Source organism: Schistocerca piceifrons, chromosome 5 (assembly GCF_021461385.2).
Source record: "Schistocerca piceifrons isolate TAMUIC-IGC-003096 chromosome 5, iqSchPice1.1, whole genome shotgun sequence".
NCBI lineage: Eukaryota > Metazoa > Arthropoda > Insecta > Orthoptera > Acrididae > Schistocerca > Schistocerca piceifrons.
In genome coordinates this window covers 365,781,572-365,799,539 of record NC_060142.1, presented here as the reverse complement: position 1 = coordinate 365,799,539, position 17,968 = coordinate 365,781,572, and positions in this window count along the sequence as shown.

Sequence of the window (17,968 nt, the reverse complement as noted above, 5' to 3'; positions counted from 1 at the left end):
TGATTTTTTCGCGCATGCATTAAGAGCAATAAAAATTTCTTCGTTACCATAAACAAGAAAGCACTGCACAGTGTCGTATCTCCAGGGGAGGGGGGGGGGGGGCATTAATCCTTAAATTTTCTCCTGGTTCTCAAAGTCTTCAAGTTCCATACCGTGCCGTTTCTTTCTGTAAATTATTAATATATATTGAAGGTATCATTTGGATTACTGCTTTAAAACTGTGGCATAGGGTGTTAACTTAAACGTTGGAAGTACTAAACTAAGTCGGTTTTGAATCAGATCCTCTTACTGTGTTTACAGTTTATCGACTGAATAGTATTACGAGAAAAGAAAATGTGTCGCAGCTGTATATTCGGTGTTATAATAGCGCGTTTTACTGCCTTCTTTGAGTGGAAACTACGAACGTTTAGTTGCCTTTTCGTATGTTGTTAAGGAATTAATGCTATTTTTCAAATAAATTTTATATTAATTCACAAGCTCAACTGAAGTAATTGATTCCATGAAGAATGGATTCCAAACTCAAAGGAACTTATAAATTTCTGTTATAGTGACAGTCAAACATATGGCTGCAAATTATTACAGTAAATGAGAGCATTACTTGAAAAACTGAATGTATTTTGTAAGGATGAACCCTTTTCTCTTGTCAGTAATGAATGTTTATGCGGACAAATATTTTTTGTTGGTAACTGACAAGAGTTAAGTTGCATGTGCTTATTCCTTTCTAGTTTCTCTACAGAAAGAAGAATAATACCGACTCAGAAAGGTTATATTTATCATTTCGTGTTTGCTCATTTGCCTTGAGTACACAAGAAATAAGTCCACCTCCTCCCGACCTTTTTGTCTCTCTCTGTCTCTCTCTCTCTCTTTCCCTTTCGATTTCTCTTTGTGTGTGTGTATGTGCGCGCGCGCGCGCGCGAGCTCGTCTGTATATGTCTTTCTTTTTTTTGAAGCTCATGAAGCCTCCGTGCTGCCTCATCACCGGGTACATACTTCAGGTGAAAACACCAAGAGAATGAAAGTCAGTTCGAGAGGCTGCCATCATCTATTCAAAGCATCTAGTGTGTTTTATAGACAGACGTAAGATGCAGAACAGTATGCTCACGATGATAAATACGCACTGCGAAAACGGATGTACATGGAGCTGGAATTATAATTTCTTTAGCAACAGAGAACAAAAATAAAGTTAAGATTCTTGGATAGTTACATTAGATTACAAAATTCCGAAAGGTATCCTATACTTAGGCGTTTTCCGCAGGAACATATTCCTAAAAAACTAAACGTTAATATAATTTCTTCATAATATCTATTGAAGATGGGCAGAAAAACAAATTAAACATCGTTGATTATTACTTACAGCCATTATAACACAAAATAACATTTTCTTCCAACTCCATTGTGAAAACTCCAGAGGATACTACATGCATAGCTTCGATAACACCTCTAAAAACCAAACTGCAGAATAATATCAATACAAATGAAACATTGACTTCGAAATTTTCAGTGCAGCAAAAGGAACTACACAAAGACATTTTGGGAAATTGTCGTAACAGAAATAATGTTTTTTATCTAATAGGAGCGAGATGTTTTGAAATTTAAAGATTTTCTAGACATTATCAGACTTAGGCCGCATTATTAATAAAAATCATATTAACGGATTGTTAATGATAAGACTTGAACAGCAATTTCTTTAAAAAAATTTCCTACCACGTGACTCTAGATACGATGACCTGCTGAAAAATAATAGCAGAGATTATTTTATGTGAAAACTCTTAAAGCTTTTTACATAAAACAACGTTATTAACATTCTACATCGGTATTCTCAATGGATACATATTTTTTCTCAATATATTCACCCTGGCGACGAACCCATCTCTTCTAAAGAGAGCAGTTTCTTGTTGCCGTCACTGTAGGCGTTTGACTTTGACGATGGAGCTACACCCTCAGTTCCGCTTGCACTCCATCACTAACCGAGTGAAGCCCTCGAAGATGTTCTTTTAATTTCGAAATCCGATGGGGCCAAGTCGCGACTGTATGGAGGATGTTCGATGCACAAGACGTTCGATTACTGAAGATTTCGCAGCGCTCGTGTATGGTCTGGCATTGTCATGGTGAAGAAGAGTGTATTCCAAATGTGGACGAACGTTTTTAATTCGAAACTCGATTACAGCACGCTGTTTCTCGCACAGTGACATAGTTACGTTACACGTTGCCGCCCTCTAGCGGTAGAGGGCTGCAAGTACATAGACATAAAGGATAAAAATGTAGAAAGTTAATTTTGTTTTACTTAAAAAGATTCAGGAGGTTTCACATAAGAAATATGGAGGCATTGTTTTACAGCCCTATTGCATGGTTCAAAAAGTCTAAGCACAAGTTGTAGACTTGTACCACACAATTCATCTATTCCTCACTATGTTGTAGCTCTCCTTAATACTGAAATGAGGACAGTTGTGCACCAGGAACAGGTCACATTCTGTGGGCTAAATGTCACTCACGAACGGAAGTCATTGGTCAACATTTATAGTTAAGGTTACATAGAGTACGGAGACTAGCTCACTATCGCTCATCGTTAAGTTTGTCGCTATTGGTTTATTTACAACGCAACATGAAATATTTGGCTAAATGCACTCCAGTAAAAGGACATATAGTTACACGAGCTTCTATGTGAAGACGCAGGAAGCAATATTGTTCCACGGTCCAACGAACGATATTTACGTGCCCATTTTATCGTAACTGACGATATCATTGACTCAACGACAGGAAAAGTTTGGGACCTCTGCGGTGACTCCCGTACATGCATTTCTCTTCCAGAACTGTACTCTGCTACATCGCTACAGAATAGGTATATCCACCTCAACAGCTGTCACTTCCATGGGGTCGTACGAGGCACATACATACGCTGAGGAGACAAAACGTTATATCCACTGCCCATTGTGAGGGCAATATACGCGGTGAATCACCAAAGACTAGCACCGAAATTATTCCGGAAATGAAAAGAGCTATTGGTGTGCGGTTTTCATAGAATTATTTGATAGTTAGGGGCTCGTAATGTTAGGCTGCTATTGCAGTTGATCCGCACATTAGCTCCCCCGGAATCGCACATAGAAGTGGCATGAGTAAGGTAAGTGCCCTACGCTTTCTTCATCGACATAAATATCATCCCCATCACATCTCTCTCCATCAAGAACTGTATGGAGAAGATTTTGTGAATCGTGTTAACTTCTGTACATGGAAACTAAGACACGATACTCCATATGTATTATATATCTTAATTCAGTGATGAAACCACATTTGCCAATCATGGCCATGTACGCCGCCGAAAGATGCACTATTGATTTGTTGACAATCCCCTTTGGTTTCGTCAGGTGGATCGTCAGCGTCTATAGAGTATAAACGTGTTCTGAGGAATAGTGTACCATTAGCGCATTGATCCATTTTTTGTAGATGGAACACAGAACGCGTTCAAAGGCGTTCCTCTGTAGACTAGCAAGAACCTATGGTACCAACCTGATGGCTCTTGAGCCCACAGTACATGAAGTACTAAAGTATGCCTTTACGAATTGTTTCCAAATCGTTAGACTGAACCAGAAGATCTCTACCTTGGCCGGCCCTTTCTCCGTATTTGACACCAGCAGACTTTCCCTACGGGGAAAGCTATAAGATACTGTCTACAAAGACATACCAACTACACCCGATGATGTGCAGCGACGTATTACTGCAGCCTTCTTGGTCATCTCCGCTAAATGCTACCACTTGCACATCAGTCGTTACACACCAGATTGCAAGCGCTTTTGAACACAACTAGAGATGGTCAGTTGTCTCGTTACTGACCAGAATCCATATAACTGACGTATGCACTTGTGTTGTTCTTTAGTGTGTATTTCCACCGGTATTGTACAAACGGCGGTGTGGGGGAACTTTTCAAAACACGATAAGCATTATGATCCTGCAAGAAACACCACTGACAATCTAATTTACTCTGTTTTTAGTTTGTTGATTTCTACAAGCATTGTTCCATTGCCTAACAATACGTGCCGCTGGCAGGTTAGCCGGAAGCTCTAATGCGCTGCTTCCTGGACTCCGGTAGGCGTGCCGGCTCCGGATCGAATCCGCCTGGCGGATTACCGACGAGGGCTGGTGTGCCGACCAGCCTGGATGTTGATTTTAGGCGCTTTTAAACATCCCAATAGGTGAATACTGGGCTGTTTCCCATGTCCCGTCTCAGTTCCACGACTCGCAGACATTTGAAAACGTTCGCATTATTTCAAGGTGTACACTAGACTCAGAACCCAGACAGCTGGGGTACACTAATTCCGTCCCGGGGGTTATGGGGTGGTAACAGGAAGGACATCTGGTCACCTCCTGACACTAACATCGCTATTTCCATAGTAACAAGGCCGACTCCGCTTTGAAGTGGACAAGGGCCCAATGAAAATGATGATGAATATGAGCCGCTGACTACCAATCAGTTCTGTGATAACCGCATATCAATAGCACTTTCCATTTCCGCAATATGTGCGGTGCAAGTTTTGGATGATTGACTCTGTGTAAGTGGAGCAGAGAAGAATTGGGAATAGTTCTAGTTACGGCAGGTGCCGCAAACTGGGAAGTCCACTGACATATGCGACTGACAGATTGTTATTGTCTAAACACAGAACGTGGAGGTCGGGGACTTATCCACTCTGTAAAAAAGAACAGGAGGTCATCTGTGGCACGACAGATGACAGATGACAATGCTGTATGTGGACAAGTTTTTTTCCGAAATCACTGTTCATCGCGCATTGTCAGTATAGGGCTCTGTAGCAATCGATCAGCACCTGTTCCCCTGTTGATTCAATAATATCGTAATTACGATTTTAGTCGGCATGTCATCATCGACAGTGGCTATTCAATCAATGAAAAAGTGTCACCTTGTCGTATGACTTGCGTTTCTTTTTCACCAGGTCCATGGTCGTGTCTGGATACGTTGTGATCAAAGTCGCCACTGAAGCAGGCTTTTGGAGGTGGTTCATGAAATGGGGGACATTCACTTGAGCTCAGTGAGACCTGTGGTTATCATCGAAGACATTAGGACAGGTGTGGATGACTTGGACAGTTATGTACGCCATTCGCTTCCCTCCACGCCTGATGTTATCCCCGAAGGCCGTAGTATTTTCCTGTGGGGTAACTGTCCGTCACACAAGGGCAGAAACGTGTTACAGTGATCTGCTGAGCATGACAGCGAACTCACATTGATGTCTTTACCCCAAATTCGTCTGCTTTGAACACGACGGGAGATGCGTGAGACGCTTTTGGGAGACAGATCCACACCCAGAAACCACCGGCTAGACCTGTCCCTACCTCTAGAAACCTACTAAGACGCACATGTCGTACAAAACTGCTTATCGTTGCTCCAAAGGTGGCCCAGCACTGTAATAAACAGGGTTGGGGACGGGGGGGGGGGGGGAGGGGGGGGGTGGCGGGGAGGGGGCATCGGGGCATTTTGTTTTGGCTCACCAGTGTATGGTACTTTCAAGGTTCCGTCTGGACGTCGGTTGACAGCAGTTCTTTTTTCGTCACTCTTCTTCGCCGTCTCTTCCTTCATTTACGATGTCATATCTTCAGTGCTGCTGTCTATTCCCTTTACATTCCTCAATGTCTTTCTCAGTATGCAGTATGTACCATTCCCAGGTTGTCTTTACCGCTCTGTTGACTAGACTTCTCTTACATCTACATGGATACTCTGCATATCATATTTAAGTGCCTGGCAGAGGGTTCGTCGAACCATCTTCACAATTCTTATTATTCCGATCTCGTATAGCGCGTGGAAAGAACGAATACCTATACCTTTCCGCACGAGCTCTGATTTCCCTTATTTTATCGTGGTGATAGTTTCTCCCTATGCAGGTCGGTAAAATGGAAATGCCGTGCGGCTAGGGCCTTCAGTCGGGTAGACTGTTCGCCTGGTGCAAGTTTTTCGAGTTGACGCCACTTCAGCGACTTGAGTGTCGATGGGAATGAAATGATGATAGCAGAGAAAATCTCCGACCCAGCCAGGTATCGAGCCCCGGCCGTTAGATATGACATTCCGTCGCGCTGACCACTCAGCTACCAGGGCGGACTATGAAGGTCGGTGACAACGAAATATTGGTGATTGGAATTTCGTGAGAAGATTCCGTCGCAACGAAAAACACCTTTTTTTAAAATGATGTCCAGACCAAATCTTGTATCATTTAATTGCCACTCTCTCCCATATTTCGTGACAATATAAAACGTGCTGCCCTTCTCTGAACTTTTTCGATGTACTCCGTCAGTCCTATCTGGTAAGGTTCCCACACCGCGCGGTAGTATTCTAAAAGAAGACGCACAATCGTAGTGTAGGCAGTCTCCTTAGTAGATCTGTTACGTTTTCTGCGTGTCCTGCCAATAAAACGCAGTCTTGGTTAGCCTTCCCCACAACATTTTCTATGTGTTCCTTCCAATTTAAGTTGCTCGTAATTGTAATTCCTATGTATTTAGTTGAGTTTACGGCTTTTAGATTAGACTGATCTATCATGTAACCGAAGTTTAACGAGTTCCTTTTAGCACTCATGTACATTACCTCACACTTTTCGTTATTTAGGACTAAAATTTTAGTGAGAACAATTATCTTCCGAATAAGCTGACAAATAAATGTAAGAAAGTTATTTAGGGTCAACTGCCACTTTTCGCACCATTCAGATATCTTATCTAAATCGTTTTGCAGTTTGTTTTGATGTTATGATGACGTTATTAGTCATTGAAATCCCTTGCCAATAGCACTCAACACTTCATGCTAATAAAGAGCTAGTTGTGTTTCACAAGAACGTCGTTTTCTAATCCCATGTTGACTGTGTGGCTTTCTCACTTCATATTCAAACTTTTGAATTTCCTCCTTTCCTCCATAAATTCAAAGAAATGTTTTTTAATCCTTTCCTTGATCAAAAACTTCTAAAATAGATTCATGCAGCATCAGTTTCTCATTTATTATTGCACTGGATATTTCTCTACTGTTCTGTTGGTGATTTTTCTTGATTTGGTCTTGCTCCAGTTTTCTTTCATCCTACCTGCAATATTTTCCAGTTTTTTCTCCTTTTTTATCTTAACTTAGGTTAAACCAGTACTAAGTTACGTTCAATAGTTGAATAAGCTCCTACAAAACGTTTCCAATGCTTGACTTTGTGAAGGAATCTTCTTCTTATCATAATATAACTTGTCAGATGTGCTTTATTCCCAGGTGCAACCCCAGTTTGGCCTGTTGAAATAAAGTATTTGTAACTGCTAGCCCTTTCACAGTACAAGATTATACTAGTTGTCCACTTCCTTTTCTCACGAGAAAACTACACTAATCCATTGGATTCCCATATCTCATTTTGCTTTCAGGTGCTCTCCAGTTTCTGAAAATAGTTAAGCTGAAGGTACCCTTAAAAATTTACACCACTTCTTCTAATTGATCGTATCCTTGGTCCACTTTTTTATATTTGGTAACTGCTTGAAGGTATGTACACCGTCCGCAGCTAGTGGTCGTGCTGTAGCGTTTTCGCTTCTCGCGCCCGGGTTCCCGGGTTCGATTCCAGGCGGGGTCAGGGATTTTCTCTGCCTCGTGATGACTAGGTGTTGTGTGATGTCCTTACGTTAGTTAGTTTTAAGTAGTTCTAAGTTCTAGGGAACTGATGAACATAGATGTTAAGTCCCTCAGTGCTCAGAGCCATTTGAATCATTTTTGTATGTACACCTGTACTATAATTGTGTCAACTAGTTGATTCTCTGTTCTCATTTATTCTGCCCCTACATAGCACACAGCTTAAACCTAATACGGCTGTGGTTTCACTTAGTACTATCCCTACACCTGCATCACTTCGTTTCCTTCCAGTCTAGTGACACTTGAGAGGTAGCAGGTAGACATCCTAAGAGCCCTGCAGCTGCCAAACGTAGCTTCATGTTATTACAGCATCCCCTTTCTCAGTTCTTCATAATGGATAGTTCTCCGCATTCGCTGTACAAAAGAATACTTAATTTCTGTTATTTAGCTTTCATGGTGCCTCACATTGTTTCTAGGTACTGTGGATGGGATGGTTATTTATTTATTTATTATTTATGTATTTCATCTGTTAGTTTCTCCGCCATTTACAAACACCTTAAAGTTATATATATATATATATATATATATATATATATATATATATATATATATATATATATATATATACACACTCCTGGAAATTGAAATAAGAACACCGTGAATTCATTGGCCCAGGACGGGGAAACTTTATTGACACATTCCTGGGGTCAGATACATCACATGATCACACTGACAGAACCACAGGCACATAGACACAGGCAACAGAGCATGCACAATGTCGGCACTAGTACAGTGTATATCCACGTTTCGCAGCAATGCAGGCTGCTATTCTCCCATGGAGACGATCGTAGAGATGCTGGATGTAGTCCTGTGGAACGGCTTGCCATGCCATTTCCACCTGGCGCCTCAGTTGGACCAGCGTTCGTGCTGGACGTGCAGACCGCTTGAGACGACGCTTCATCCAGTCCCAAACATGCTCAATGGGGGACAGATCCGGAGATCTTGCTGGCCAGGGTAGTTGACTTACACCTTCTAGAGCACGTTTGGTGGCACGGGATACATGCGGACGTGCATTGTCCTGTTGGAACAGCAAGTTCCCTTGCCGGTCTAGGAATGGTAGAACGATGGGTTCGATGACGGTTTGGATGTACCGTGCACTATTCAGTGTCCCCTCGACGATCACAAGTGGTGTACGGCCAGTGTAGGAGATCGCTCCCCACACCATGATGCCGGGTGTTGGCCCTGTGTGCCTCGGTCGTATGCAGTCCTGATTGTGGCGCTCACCTGCACGGCGCCAAACACGCATACGACCATCATTGGCACCAAGGCAGAAACGACTCTCATCGCTGAAGACGACACGCCTCCATTCGTCCCTCCATTCACGCCTGTCGCGACACCACTGGAGGCGGGCTGCACGATGTTGGGGCGTGAGCGGAAGACGGCCTAACGGTGTGCGGGACCGTAGCCCAGCTTCATGGAGACGGTTGCGAATGGTCCTCGCCGATACCCCAGGAGCAACAGTGTCCCTAATTTGCTGGGAAGTGGCGGTGCGGTCCCCTACGGCACTGCGTAGGATCCTACGGTCTTGGCGTGCATCCGTGCGTCGCTGCGGTCCGGTCCCAGGTCGACGGGCACGTGCACCTTCCGCCGACCACTGGCGACAACATCGATGTACTGTGGAGACCTCACGCCCCACGTGTTGAGCAATTCGGCGGTACGTCCACCCGGCCTCCCGCATGCCCACTATACGCCCTCGCTCAAAGTCCGTCAACTGCACATACGGTTCACGTCCACGCTGTCGCGGCATGCTACCAGTGTTAAAGACTGCGATGGAGCTCCGTATGCCACCGCAAACTGGCTGACACTGACGGCGGCGGTGCACAAATGCTGCGCAGCTAGCGCCATTCGACGGCCAACACCGCGGTTCCTGGTGTGTCCGCTGTGCCGTGCGTGTGATCATTGCTTGTACAGCCCTCTCGCAGTATCCGGAGCAAGTATGGTGGGTCTGACACACCGGTGTCAATGTGTTCTTTTTTCCATTTCCAGGAGTGTATATATATATATATATATATATATGTGCTAAACAAACCTCGGGCCAGCATTAACATAGAGCTCTCTAAAGTTAGGTTTACATGTCACACAGTTTAAGTCACTTTTAACGAACTTGACAAAATAAGAGTAGGTGAAATGAAACGTTCGTTTGGCTAGGGCGTCCTGTCGGGTAAACCCATCATCTCTCTTTAGTTGACACCATAGAAATAGATAAAACATGACAGAAACGATATACCTGTCAGGAAAGAGACAGTAGGTCTTCACTGGCGATGTTTGCTCCGAGTCATTCTGGAAACTTGCTGAGTCACGAATAACCTCAGAAGAAGTACACAGATTTACGAGAGAAAACTGATGACGCCAGAAGGCATCTGTCAAAGTCGGTCCGTTGTCAGGTCCAGAAGGCGTCGCCATGCCACCAGCTGGCAATCTGTCATCGGTGGCTCGCGCCTCACAACTAATCTGCCCTCCACCACGGCAATCCGACTGCACTACTTCATTTCCTCTCAAGAACAACATCGTAGTTCCTCAACGATCGGGAAAATCTAACTGTTCAGAGACTTTGTATTTCACAACATAGAGTAACTGTAGGCCCACTCTTACAAATGCAGCTGAATCCTCACTTGGTACTTATCAAATGTCAGTGGTCACTTACTCTTTAAGAACTTCGTCGTTGAATAGTACGTACACCGTTTGCTAGTATTTCCATTTCGTAATCGTTTCCACAAAGACCAATTTGCAAGTTTATTAAGGACAATCAGAGGCTTATGAATGCGTTATCATGACCATACGTTCTCTTTTTATATTAAAGTGTTAATTTAAGAATTGTTATAATACTGAATAATTCGTTTTTGGAAATGTTTATTTTGTGTGGTTTATAGGAATGATTGTTTCTTCACCTGCCGATAAGACATATTTCATTGTATAGAATGACAGAATACACACGCCTATTTGCTGGTAATACATATCATATTATTCATAATTAGACACTTGCAGACGAAATTACAGAAGCGCTTGCATTCGTCAAAGTGTTTCGCCCATTGCTCCGGAAAGTACGAGGGGGAAATAAATCCCTCGAACAATAAAGATATTTGAAAGAGACTTCACCCTTGTCAAGTTTCTAGTGATGTACGGCCTTGTTCCGATCTTTGGATGTGGTGTCTGATTTATAGCCGCTCCGTGAGAACAACTGCAATAAATCCATGTGAAGCGTGGAGTTCTGTCTCTATAGAAACGTGCGAGTATAGTGTAAATGAAATAAAGAAAAAGTAACCCTACGAATAGCACCAAATAATTATAAGGGAGGACGATACGTGTTTAACATTCAGTCGAATAAGGTCATTACCGGTTTTTCACAAGCTCTGATTTAAAGGGGAGAGATGGGTAAGGAGATCGGCCTTCTACCATTCGCCAGAAACGATTTAAGGAAATCACAAGAAACCTAAACTCAGCTGGCAGCCCTCGTGAGTGCTCTTACGACACTAATGTAACAAAGTAAACGTGCTAACTCAGGGTTGTTAACAGTAAATTGCTTTTAAATATCCAAAGTCATCTCATTATTAGAGTATCAACTGAAGTGTATACAAAGTAATACTCTATCAATAAGCGAACATCTATCATCTGTTGACATACACTTGAGTGAATTTTATGAGTTCTGTATGTAAAAAGGGGGATCCCCTTCTTCTGCCAGCACATTCACGTCAGTCATGTACGGGGTGATTCAGCTGTCCCTACCAATGTGCCTTATGCAACCCACACAGCCTTCGAAAATCAAGCATGATATTTTCATATCCTCCGACTCGCTATGTCACACCACAGAAAAAATGAAGTGGACCCTTTTGTAGGAAATTAGAAGTAGTTAAATTTTGTAGCGGGATATGTTTTCGCTGGAGGCCACAGTTCTCGTGTTATGCGAGAAAAACGCGTTTGAAGTTCACTTTGGTATGTTTTTCTTTAATAATTCGAGAACTACACCCTCTAGCGAAAATGTATCCCAGTACAAAATTTAACCACGCTACACTTCCTACAAAATGGTCCTGTTTATTTCTTATTGTAAAACTAACAGATCGCTCATAGTGAGCGAGAGAATATGAAAATCTTGAGAATGGTATTTGACGGCTTTGTGGGTTGCATAAAAGTAGGGGCAGCTGAATCACCCTGTATGATGTCAGCTGACCTCCCTGATTAACTGAAAAGTTCAGTTCACTATATTTGATAATAAACAGAGAATCACAATTTAAAAAAGAAAAGCATTCGGCTGCACAACCCCATGGGCAGCGGTTCATGACTAATTTATTAGTGGGCTGCACAGCCCCATGAGCAGCAGTCCACGACGAATGTATCAGAATAAAAAGTCTCCGAAAAAGCTCTCGACTTTTCTTTCTCAGTCGTTCAATTAAAAACAATACCAATTGTTATCCTTAGGCATTGTAGAGAGATTTATATCAGCCACATCAGGGCTATGAAAGTAATATCCCTGACGGCTTGTATCCTTTCAGACTACTTTAGAAGTGTTCACAGCTATGAGTTGCTATATAAATGTGATGTCAATTTGTGCGCAGCAGGGATCAATTGGCCTATCTGTTTGGCAAGGGGGGGGATACGATAAAAACAAAATATAAACTATAACTGAAGTTAATATAACAACATTTCAATGTGGGAAAAACCATCCAAACTTTGGCTCCGCTTCTTGTCGAGAAAATTTCATCCTGAAAGTTGTTAATTTCATATATATTTGATACAAACACAAATCAATTATTTGTGTAAAGGTCCTCGTCATGTTTTTACGTAACGATCAAAAAGTTGCTTGAGCTGCGGGCGAAAAGCGTCAAACTTTTTCTAATTAGTGTGAGGAAACACCAAGCGAAATGATTAACAAATTGCCGAGCAAGGTGGAAAACCCTCTGTACACTTTCACGAACTACGCACGAATCATGAGATGTCTCTATGACTCTAGTGCTTATAGTGAGTTTACCTCGAAGTAGGTGATTCTTTGAAAAGTGTTATTTACATTGACTATGTTGTTGATGTTTCTTTCCAATGACCAAATGTTCGATATAAAATTTTATTACATCAAGCTGTCTACTGCGACCTCGGTCTGCCTGATCATATTAGCAAGACAGTAATGAGACTACAGTCTTGTGTAAGCCAATCAGAACTATCTCTCTGCTGTCGCTGAGTGCAAGTGTCACTGTGTTCCTGGGCGGACTTACCCATCGCTGTATGATACTCAGTACTCGGCAAGCGCTAAATTTCTTTTTCTAAAACTCTTCAGCGTAGAACATACGTACAATACAGAAAAAAATATATTTCAGTTACCTTACTGTGGACCTCGGAAGAGGTAATCAACGAACCGTCTTTAACGTGGCCTGTTTTTATCCTATAATACGAATACACCCTGGGCGTGCTACATATTTCTGTTGTACTGCTAAAGCTCTCTGGAATTAAATAGAAAATTTGCTGTGTTACCCGCATAGTAGAAGGACATAATTTTAACTGTTCTGTTCCCTTTCTATATGACATAGCAAAAGTTCTTTATCTAGCAGAGTTCATAATTACTCCCAATATTTTGTATTAAATCTCTCGCTTCATTCGTATGTCTGCTGATACGTGTCCGTCGAATTTCTTTCTGCTTCCACCAGTACCGTTCCGAGTATTGCTCTGTCTCCCTCCGGCCAAATGAGTCTGTTGATCTGAAATTTTGAGAAGCTTGTTTCATTTGTGTGTTCTTTTTCCTACCTGCCGGGCTTTAAACTAAGCTTTGACTGCGAACTTCTTATTTACATTATGCTCACTATCAGGGTTATGAATCGACTAGGACATAAATTATTTTAGCTGATACTTCCGCGGAAACGTGACTTCGGTGGGGAAGTATAAAAATAATGATGGACGTGAAAAGTCTGTTAGTATGAGTCGTCAGATACCACGATGTAGCAGTTGCAAAACTTGTGACACATTCGACATCGATCCATGGACAGGAAACTTTTTTAACAGTCTCTTTGTAACGTAAAATACTTGCCGAAAGAGTTCTGAGAATTTCATTGCACGTACATCATTTACAGGCTAAATTCGTAGGCGTGACACTCATTCTCTGTCCGTGATTTTCCACCGAAGCACGTTGTTTACCAGTTCCACTAAAAGTAAGCTAAAACGTATAGCTCATTTTAAAAATGGTGTGATAAGTCCAAGTACTTGCAGTCGAAGAAATATCACCTCAAGAGATTCAGAAACATTGTAAATCAAATAATGTATCTTGTATTACTACAGAAGTCGGAGACCTCTGCAGCGTTACATTAACCAACATGACTAAGTATTCTATAATATACTGTAGCCCAAGATGACACAAACCATGGAACTGAGAGACATCTCGATTAATAACCGGTTGGTTGCTCTTGTAAACAATTTTTTAACAAGCGCTTTCGTAGCTTAGGTACCCCTTCATCAGTTTGGATGTGTTAACACACGACATTAAATTTGTGACATGGACGGGACCTAACATTCCTTGTGTATGGGTAAATGACGCAATTAACGATACGTCAGATAAGCAGACAGCATGGGTCCACGATTCCTGAAGCGTGCCTTGAACCCGGAAAGGACGATAGTAGAACATAATAGGTTAACCATTAGATCGAGGGTCACAATCTATCATAAGTGCCATAAACACAGCAGCCAGCTGTGCTTGGAGATGCAGGCGAAAGAGGGCCCAGCTAAGGACCTGTTTTATGGATTGTGATCCTCGAGGAATCGTGGGCCCATGATTTCGGCTTACCTGATGAATCGGTAAGTGCTTCATTTATTCATCGACGAGAAATGTTCGGAAGCGTTCATGTTGCAAGTTTAATGTCATGATTTAACACATATAACCTGTCGTTAAATAATTTATTTACAAGAACAGTCAAGCGGTTATTATTCATGACGTCTATTTATGGATGCTGTTGTCTCTCATACAGAGAGCAGAGCATAAGTAGGTCACTGATGCTTACGTTTCAATGACAAGGGCTTGTCTAGGTGGACTCGCATAGCCATCACTGTACTTCCAGAATGACCTGGAATTCTCAGCAGGGAAATCGTATGACTGTGATGACCCAGGGAATCACCGAAAAAGTATTCGCTAAATGAAACAGAGTTTTACAATATTTTACCAAATAAAAGAACCAACAATGGGTGGGAAGGATCAGTTCCACCATATTTTAGTCCTTTGTGGGAGACACTATGCAAACTGACTGCGGTTCACTCAATTAGCGTCATCAGTAGATGAGAACTACGTGTTAGAAAGAAAGGCAGTTGGTGTGTGACTGAGAGAAGATAGTTGGAGAAGCCAACTTGGTCAAATCGCATCGAACCGAACTGCAATGAAGCACTGCCAGAAAGCAAGCAGGTCAGGCATAAAGTGAGTTGATGCACAATATCTTCATACTGTTTTTGTAGGCAAGAGATTCTGCTCCCGAGTTTGGTATCTAGAAGGTTTGTTGAAAGTCACGTAACGGCTGCGACGGACGACTGAGATGTGTATTTGCTGCCACGTACTCGAAGGAAAAGAATCGCGAATTATTTCGTGTACGGCCTGGCCTAACAGCAGCCACAGGAAGGCTGATAATAATGATCTTTGCGCGCAGAAAGCCTTACATGGGTGCTGTGTGTGTGAGCTGACCAGTCTCATAAATAGTGCTCACCGTTCACCACACGTGTAGATACGCCTACATGTTCACTGCACTAAAGATCAAGGGAGATTAAACTTTCCTTTTTGTTTTTATTTAGTGGGTAGACGGAATCATTCAACAACACAGTGTCTGTCGGCCTGTAACTGTCACTAGGCTGGTCTATCTCTGATTTCTACGTATGCCCGTACGTTAGTGTAGTATGTCTAAATTTATTGCGATGTATGTTATGAAAAAAAGATACTAGAGGAAAATAAACTCAAAAAATACTTGGAGAGAGGTAGCACATGAACCCAATCGCCGTCTAGTGCCATACGAGTATAGGACATGCTTAGCCTCACATTCTGACAACAGGTTGCCTATGACCTACGATACGACAATCTTCTGGTAAACGGAAGAAGACGTCTTGGTGGTTGTACTTACAGCTCAGTCCCCTTAAGAGACTAAGTAACCGATACTTGCCCAGTACTATCAATGTAAAGCAATCTGGCGTAACGTTTTGTGTAAAATTTTCCGTTTAACTCTCCCGTGTTCTCCCTTACAAAAGCTAGCATTCTAAACTCCATGCATAGTTGAATACGATAAAGCTTTCTTGTTCTGCACACTATTACGGGTAAAATGGATGAAATTTTATTTCTTTTATGTTAGTATGTTTTGCGTGATACAGTTGCGTAGTATGTTGCGAAAATAAATTCAACAACTTGTAGATTGTACCCGCAGTTAAGGTATGGCAGACTACAAACATTGTCATTTCTCTCTTGAAATAATCGACGTGAAGGACGTAACAAAAGTAGAATCACATATACAGGAATCGAGGTATTGCGCAACATACTAGTTGATGATTGGTAGTGAAAAATATATAAACAAGCTAACTCAGCAGGCTTAGTAAAAAATAAAACGGCCATTTTTCTGCACGAGGAATTAACTATGAGGACCTTTTTTTCCAAGACGGATACCATAGTAGATTAATAGAAAACATTATAATAAGTGAAAACGAATTTCCCGACCGTTTCAGAAAAAACAACTGAATTATATCATATATCTATACCATCGTGACGAAGATTCGTCCCGCCCGCTACGCGCTAGAAACGAAGCAGCGTTGGCAGCAGAATATATATAAAAGGTATTAATTTCATTGATTACTTTTCAAAGGCTGAAATAAAAACAAGGAATAATACGTAAGCCCTTTGAACTGGACTACTGAAAAATTCTGTGAGATAGGGCATGCTTTGGAAAATGAAACAAACTTTATTCATTATACAGTGCTCCTGCTCACAGAATTAGTTAGCAACGAGGAATCCACGAGAATGAAAGTACGAATTTCCGGAACATTCACCCTTTTCATCAGCTCTCATTTTATTTCACATTCAAAGAAATTCCTAACTGGATGGTATTTGGAATTCAATGAAGAAGCACGACAGATTCACACGAACTCCTGACATGCCTTCCATTATCTAACTACACTAGTGGACCATCCTCAAGAAGTTTTCTCACTGGGAAGACAAACTAATTAGCTTGTTGACAAAATGTACTACTTCAGAATAAGTGCATTTTGTCCTACAAATGAGAAACTCTTAGGTCGAAAAGCAGTTATTCCGCTTTTTTGTGCAATGATGTGCATTTATTTTCAATAGGTATTTGTATTTATACACGATAATTAGCACTAACGTACATTGGGTCTTGTAAATGTGCTATGCCGCGTTTGCCCACAATTGGTCTGGTGACGTCTCATGGCGCGTTGAGGTGGGTCGCTTGTTCTAGTAAGTGCGTTTGCTTGTTGGTTGTATCAACGCAGTTTTTGATGCCTATTGACGTGTTCTAGGGTAACAGCAAACTCGTTTGCATGCCCTTCAAGGTCGAGGTGCTCGCAGTGTGGGTACACCACAGCCAATAGCCACAATGCGGCTCTCGAATTAGTGCGGACACATATACTGAAACGTGACATTTCAGATGTGTCATACGTATTGAATCGAATTGCTGTTGAGATCTGAAGAGGGTTAATTCTGGAGTTTCTGTTCCCGTGTTCTAAGAAAACTCTACTGCAAGAAGCTGCCTGGCGCTAATTGGCTGGAGAAGCACGTTATAGATGTACAAACACCAGTCTATTCCCCGCGAAATTTATTGCAACAGTAAAACAATATACGGAGGGGTGGGGGAGGAAAAATGGAAAACACCAGAAACATATTACATTACCATATCTAATATAGTGCAAGATAACCGTTGGCATTCAAAACAGCTTCCACTCGTCTCTGAGTGGATAAGTATAGGTCTTGCATGACTTTCAAGGGAATCTTACACCATTTTACCTGCGTAATAGTGGCCAGTTCACCTAACGATCATGGAGTGGATAATGAACACCCATGCTTCTCATCAACGTTGACCACAAAGGCTCAACTATACTTACATCTAGTGACTGCGGTTGCCAAGGGAGGTACCAAAATTCATTCTCGTGGTCACTAAAGTTGTGCTGGACGATGCGAGCTGTATGAAAAGAGACCCTGTTGTCTTGGAACACAATTTCACCAGTCGGGAACAAACATTGTACCATGGGATGGACCAGATCAGCCAAAAAGGTCACATGATCCTTGGCAGTAATGCGACCTTTCAGAGAATCCAAGGCGCCCGCGGAATAGCCTGTACAAATACTCAAATCATCTCCGAACCCCCACCATGTTTCATTCTCGGG